General features: G+C 42.0%; 1 protein-coding gene across 8 annotated transcripts in view; it reads left to right on the forward strand.

The window, feature by feature from the left end:
* The window catches only part of sash1a (SAM and SH3 domain containing 1a), a 249,324-nt gene that overhangs the window by 169,564 nt on the left and 73,580 nt on the right, over positions 1-6,180 (forward strand). Inside the window, exon 1 of one of the 8 annotated variants that reach the window (XM_032542208.1) lies at positions 5,283-5,514. The exons of the other annotated variants lie outside the window; for them this stretch is intronic. The gene's annotated coding sequence lies outside the window, so the exon portion shown is untranslated. Of the gene's footprint in view, positions 1-5,282; positions 5,515-6,180 lie in introns of those variants that run through there. 8 annotated transcript variants of the gene reach the window in all.

The raw sequence follows: 6,180 nt of genomic DNA on the forward strand, positions 1-6,180 counted from the left end.
AGAATGCCCCAGAATCCCCTTCTTCTGTTGGGTAAGAGCAGGTGACATTGCCAAAAGTGAATTTAGTATACATTTCTTGTTCTGTATATTAAAATAAAAAGAGGTAGTTGTCATACAGAGTCCTGTCTAGAATGTAGGAGGAAAAGGACATTGGACGCTGAGAAGTGGATCCAACCCCATTGGATCAAAGCTGTAAACAGGCATGTCCTTGCTAACCCTCAGCACAGTTAATAGTGTGGAATTCATGGTTTTGGTGTCCACATTTTAATGGATGGTTAGACTCTGGAGGCATTTTAAGATTGTGTTTGCTAGTTACTCAGTGACCGACCAACGTGCCTGCTGCATTCAGTTTGATTAGCCAAGCTTAGCTCATGTAGCTGAACTACATGCTAGGATTTGCATTTTCAAAAAGGAGTTAGTTTTTTGAAAGGAAATATGTTTACAGTATTTGAGCACAGCAGTGATAGAGACAGTAAGAATCCAACATGCCATGCAACAATGTTTAGCAGGAATAATGTTCACCATCGTTGCTTAGTGTTCGCATGCTAATTTTTGCTTTTTAGTGGTGACCACAAAGTACAGCTGAATATTAATGGGAAAGTCATTAGTTTTACAGGTAATTGGTAATAAAAAAAAATAAAAAAAAGATCATGAAGATGATAATGCTGCTCTATGAAAAATCAGTTCATCACCAACATTATTATATTTTATCCTGATGGGGACATGATGGTTTGTAAAAGTAATTGTGTGCACATCCCACCTTCTGGCAGGTGCAGGACAAATGAGAAATACTAAATTGAAAAACATGTATGTATGTCCACAACACTGGTTTAAGCTCCCAAAATTTAATACAAAGGCAACGTTTTGACCTTATTGGGTCTTCTTCAGGAAAATAAATAAATAAATGACTCAGTAGGGTTGAAACGTTGCCTTTGTATTAAATTATGAGAGCTTAAAGCAGTATTGCGGACACTACATTTCTTTCACTTTTGACATGATTGTTTGTACCAAATTACATGGGAATGAGGCCTGATGTGGCGAGCGCAGGCATTGTGGCTTCTTGACCCCCCAGGCTAAATCTAATGCCGTTCTGCTTCCTCCAGCTCGCCTGTCTCTCTTCATGAACACACAACCAGCCCCCACATAGCCTGCAGCAATGATACCAATATGGAATACAGAGTGGTTGTTAATTTCATTTTACTGCCAAGCTTGCTGGTGCCACTCAAAGAGAACAAGAGCACTTCCCCAAAACTGCCAGTCTGATCTACTGGCCTAGATCTACTGGCAAAAAATAACCTCTGCTTTTATGGCTATAAGCATGTCTGCTCTTCCTTTGGACCTGTACACTTTTACATTGTGGTGTGTAGTGAGACTGTGTGAGAGAGAGCCTTGGACTGTTTGTCTCTAACCCTCAGTCCTACGTGCTCTGCGGTTGAGTCTGGTTGTCTGCTTTCTACTGTGGTCTTTCATCACGCTCACTCCCCGTTCTGGCATGCCTGCCAGTATAGTGTGTGTGTGTGTGTGTGTGTGTGTGTGTGTGTGTGTGTGTGTGTGTGTGTGTGTGTGTGTGTGTGTGTGTGTGTGTGTGTGTGTGTGTGTGTGTGTGTGTGTGTGTGTGTGTGTGTGTGTGTGTGTGTGTGTGTGTGTGTGTGTGTGTGTGTGTGTGAATGAGAGTGTGTAGGCAAGCCCAGATGTTTACTGCCATCTAGTGACCGAATGCTACAAATCTTTCAGTGGGGTCAAGAAAATTACCTTTGAGATCAAGCCTACAAAAGTAAATCTATGACTAACAGTGACATGTTGTGTTTTGTAAGCACTGTTCATATACATTAGGTGTGTTTGTGGAGGTGGAAGGTGGAGGGTGGTAGCTCATTAATATGAGTCTATATTGGTGTAGCAGGTCAGTTAAGTAAATGAGTGAACGCTAATTCTTCTCCAATCCTGTGTGCTGCCACTTGTTACACATTTGCATATAAATTGCTTTAAATGTGATGTTGCTGCTAAATTCCTTAACCGGCACTTGTTTAAAATTCATAAATGCTTTACAATTTTTTCAGGCACGGTTGAGCTGTCAAAAAGTCCTTTGATACATTAAAAACCCGACAGGTGTGGATAGGCATTTACTGTAAATGGAAATGTGAAAGTCTCTCCCATTTTGTCTCTGAAAAGCTTTGAAGCCTCCCATGTCCTCTGTCTCTGTCCTTCCGTGTTCAGAGTCATTACTCAGTCTTGGCTAGCAGATGGTGAAGGGAGGTGCGTGCGTGTGTGTGCGTGCGGGTGCGTTCTTGTGTGTGTGTGGTGTATGTGTAGTTATATCCAGTGATTAATATTGGGAAAATGTTTGGGGTGGCTAGGTTGGCTGGCTGGCCTGACCCTTGCTCTGGGAGGGCAGGGGATATTAGGACATTTTTTCAAACTGTGTCTTTCCTTAGGAATATACAGAAGTATAATGCATTTTAATAATTTTTGTCTTCTTTTTAAACACTTTCTCAGCTGTATTGTAACCCAGTTAACCAATTTCTCCTGACCTTTTCATGAACACACAAACCCAGATATAAATTCTTTGGACATACACAAGCACACACACACACACACACACACACACACACACACACACACACACACACACACACACACACACACACACACACACACACACACACACACACACACACACACACACACACACACACACACACACACACAGTCTCTCTCTCTCTCTGGTGCTGCCCTCTGTTGCTAGTTGATCAGATTTTAGAAATGTACTCTTGTTCAGTGTTAATTTGTGTATGCTGGCTGATTGTTTGCCTCAGGAGGAACAAGGATGGTGCTTTGCGGGGGAAAAATTGTAATGCTATTGACATTCTGCTAATTGATTCCTATGTGAGAGTGTAAGAAAGAAAGAGAAATAAAGAGACCTAGAGCTTAATGTAGACCAATAAATCATAATTTACAAACTAAATCATATGCTAAATTATGCAAAGTAACACTGCAATGATGTAATTACAGAAAACAATATTCATGTGAAATATTCACGGTGTGAAATATCAGTGTTTTTCTAAAATAAGCACTCTTAAAAATGTGCTCCTCTAGCAACAGCAGCACACGGACTCGGATGTTTCTGGATCTGCCTGACAGCAAACTCCTTACTGCATAGACGGCTGTAATAAACATTTGATGTGTCTGCCTGTGTGTGCATGTACACATAAGACACACTTTTCATAACGTGTTATTGTGCAGCCCTGTGGTGTATGTATTGACCCTCATTGAAAAATTAGGAAAATTCTCTTGTTTATTCTAGTATCGGAAATTGTCTATTCAGTGGCTGGATACACTGGAAATGGGCTGTCCAGCCACTTGAACAAAGAATGTTGACTGCATTTTCTCACTCTTCCCTCAGCAGTATGTGTAAACACGCCTATATGCTGCCTGTTTATACATTTTGAGCTCTCTGCACATCCTTGAGTCTCTTTTGGCAATGTTTTTTGTAATTCCTCCACTGCGTGTTTACATGAACCATCGCACTATGTTTCCTTCTCTAAATGTTGTGACAGCAGGTCTAAACAGGATGCAGGTCAGCTGTAATATTAGTTTATCCTAAAGATATACAGGTTGGCCGGAGTGTGTCCTTGGATTGTTATCACTGCATTCAGACTGTTTGGACAATGCTTCTTTGAGAAGCGTCTCGCTGCACTGCAGATGGAGCTGCAGTGAGTGCTGCACAAAGCCCTAACAGCATCTTACAGTTGAGCTATGTTCAATACAATTTGACACAACACAAGCAGTTGTAGTTAAGTGTAGGATTTGAACACTGCAGTTCTTCCAATGCATTCACTAAATAATTAGATACCCAAAGGAAAAATCAAAGGAATACAGGTTTGCACGGGGAGTGGCTTTGCTGGCTGGCTTGCAAAAAACTAATTGGCCGGTTTGGAAAAAGAGGCATACAGTAAGTGGTCATATTTTTCTCATTTCTTACACTTTGGGAGCAACACTTGCAGAAAGGAGGACATTTGCCCTGGAAATAGATTTTGGTAAATGACAAATATACTAAAAATGAAGCCATTATACTAAGCTTTTTCTTGCTTTATGCTATCAACAGTCTCCACCAGCATTGGAAACTGGAAGCAAACACAAGCAGCCCAACATGGTATCTTTATCATTGAATTTGATTTCTTAGGAGTTGCATGTCAACTCTGGTTGTGGCTCTACAATACTTTGAGTTACTAGGTTGTGTGTTTTGTCCATCTATAATCTGTTTCTTATTTTCCATGTGTTTAAGTGTCTGCTCACCATCAGCCCCAAGTCTGGAAGAGTGGTGTTCCCTATATGTTATTTGGTTCTGTCAGCAAGCCGTGTCCTGGAGGGTGGATTTGGGATGAGGAGTAGTTCCTCTGGTATCTATCCAAGCCCATGTCTGTTCTGTCCTCTCCTGCCCCTCCATCCCCTTGCTTGGTTTCTTTCTCTTATTTTTCACCATTTCTCCTTCCTCCTCTCCCATGACCTCAGTCAGTCCTCAGGAGGAGCAGTGTTCCAAAATGGGATGGTTTCTTCCAACCTCTTCTTCTTTGGTTGCTCTCTCCCTCTCCTTAACATTGAAAAAAAAAACCTCACTGCTGAGTGACTCATTCCAATAATTGTTGCTTTTAGCTGTATCAGGTTACTCTTTTCTCTAACTCTCTTCTTGCTTTTCTTCCTTTCCCCCAGTACAGTGTGGTAGATGGGCCACTTGTGAATTAGAGCCTTTGAGCAAAAAGGCAGAAAAAGAGAGTGACATCAGGGAGGGAGAGAATGAGAGGGATCCGAAACCTGCGAGCCCTGTAATTTTATGCCCTATTTCTGTGATTGTATGTATGACCATTACAGACAAATGAGTCAATAGGAGATTGGACTGCCAGCCGGGTCACTTTGTATGTGTAGATGTGCGAGGAAACAGGATGTGTGTGTCTTATTTTAGCCTTGTCTGCACTACTTAGGTGTGTCTAGGTGGAGCACAACATTCTTGAGTCTTACAGAAAAAGACACCTTTTTTAACAAGAGGTGACAAAGAGATGCTACATGGGTGTGTGTGTGTGTGTGGGAGAGACCGTAAGAACAAAAGAGACCAGAAGCGAGATAGCAACGGAAAGGGGAGGGGACCGAGAAAGGAAGGCCAGACCAAGTCCATTTTAAAATGGGCAAGAAATGCAAGACTTGAAAAAACATTTTTGAAAAGAAGGAAAAAAGAGCAAGACGTGTAGCGAAGGATGAGAACCCTCCCTTCTGCCAAATCCCAGTTTCTGTAGACTATCCTATAGCGAACCCTTCCTCCCTCCCTCCCTCCTCTCCCTGTCCCATGTGAGCAGCAGCCCGATGACTGGACCTCTCTGTGTCTCCGCTGCTTACGCTTTGCTGCGCTCCGGCAGACATGCATTGTTCTCCACTGTACACTACTTGTTGCTCCCATTCTCAAAGACTTAGTCTGTGTTAGCTCTGCAGCAAGGATCGACAGGGAAATACTTGAGCTGGCTCGTCGTGAGTACTGACATCTACGTTTTTGGGCTTTTGTCAGCGTTGAAGAATTGTCTCATTCATTTGTTTGCCCTGCCAGAGAGTTTTGCCTTACGTTTATGAGTTTGATAAATGTTGAGGTGATTTGCAGTAGGAGATTTCAAAACGTGATAGTGAAGTTGGCAAGCTGTGAAAAGAACAGAGAGAAACTTTTGTCATATGTTGGCGAGAGAAATGCTCCGGTAGTGAGAGCCTTTCTAGCTCTCCTCTTGTTTCTGACTGACTAGCTCCATTTTTGCTGACTCACTCTATTAACTTAATACACAGGCTATGTGGGTGTGTGTACATGTGTTGTACCTGTCTGTCTGCTACAATCTTAATGCGCTCATGTTTGTCAGTCAAATTTAATAATTTTCTTTGTGTTCCTACCCGAAAATGTAAATATAGTCGAGACAGTGGGAGAGAAAAACTGAATAAATGAGAAAGAGACGCTGGCATGCTACTGCATCACTGTTTGTCATCAGTCTTTCACGTCCTTATTGATTTTCTTCTCTCTGCTAGCTGAACAAGAACAATGGCCCCACGCCTGGCCAAGACCCCGAGTAAATAAGCCAACTAAATATCAACACCAAATCTCCTGCAATGTTGTTCATTGATTTGCTTTGTTGCCAGATGTGTACACACACACAC

This window comes from Etheostoma spectabile, chromosome 18, assembly GCF_008692095.1.
Source record: "Etheostoma spectabile isolate EspeVRDwgs_2016 chromosome 18, UIUC_Espe_1.0, whole genome shotgun sequence".
Lineage (NCBI taxonomy): Eukaryota > Metazoa > Chordata > Actinopteri > Perciformes > Percidae > Etheostoma > Etheostoma spectabile.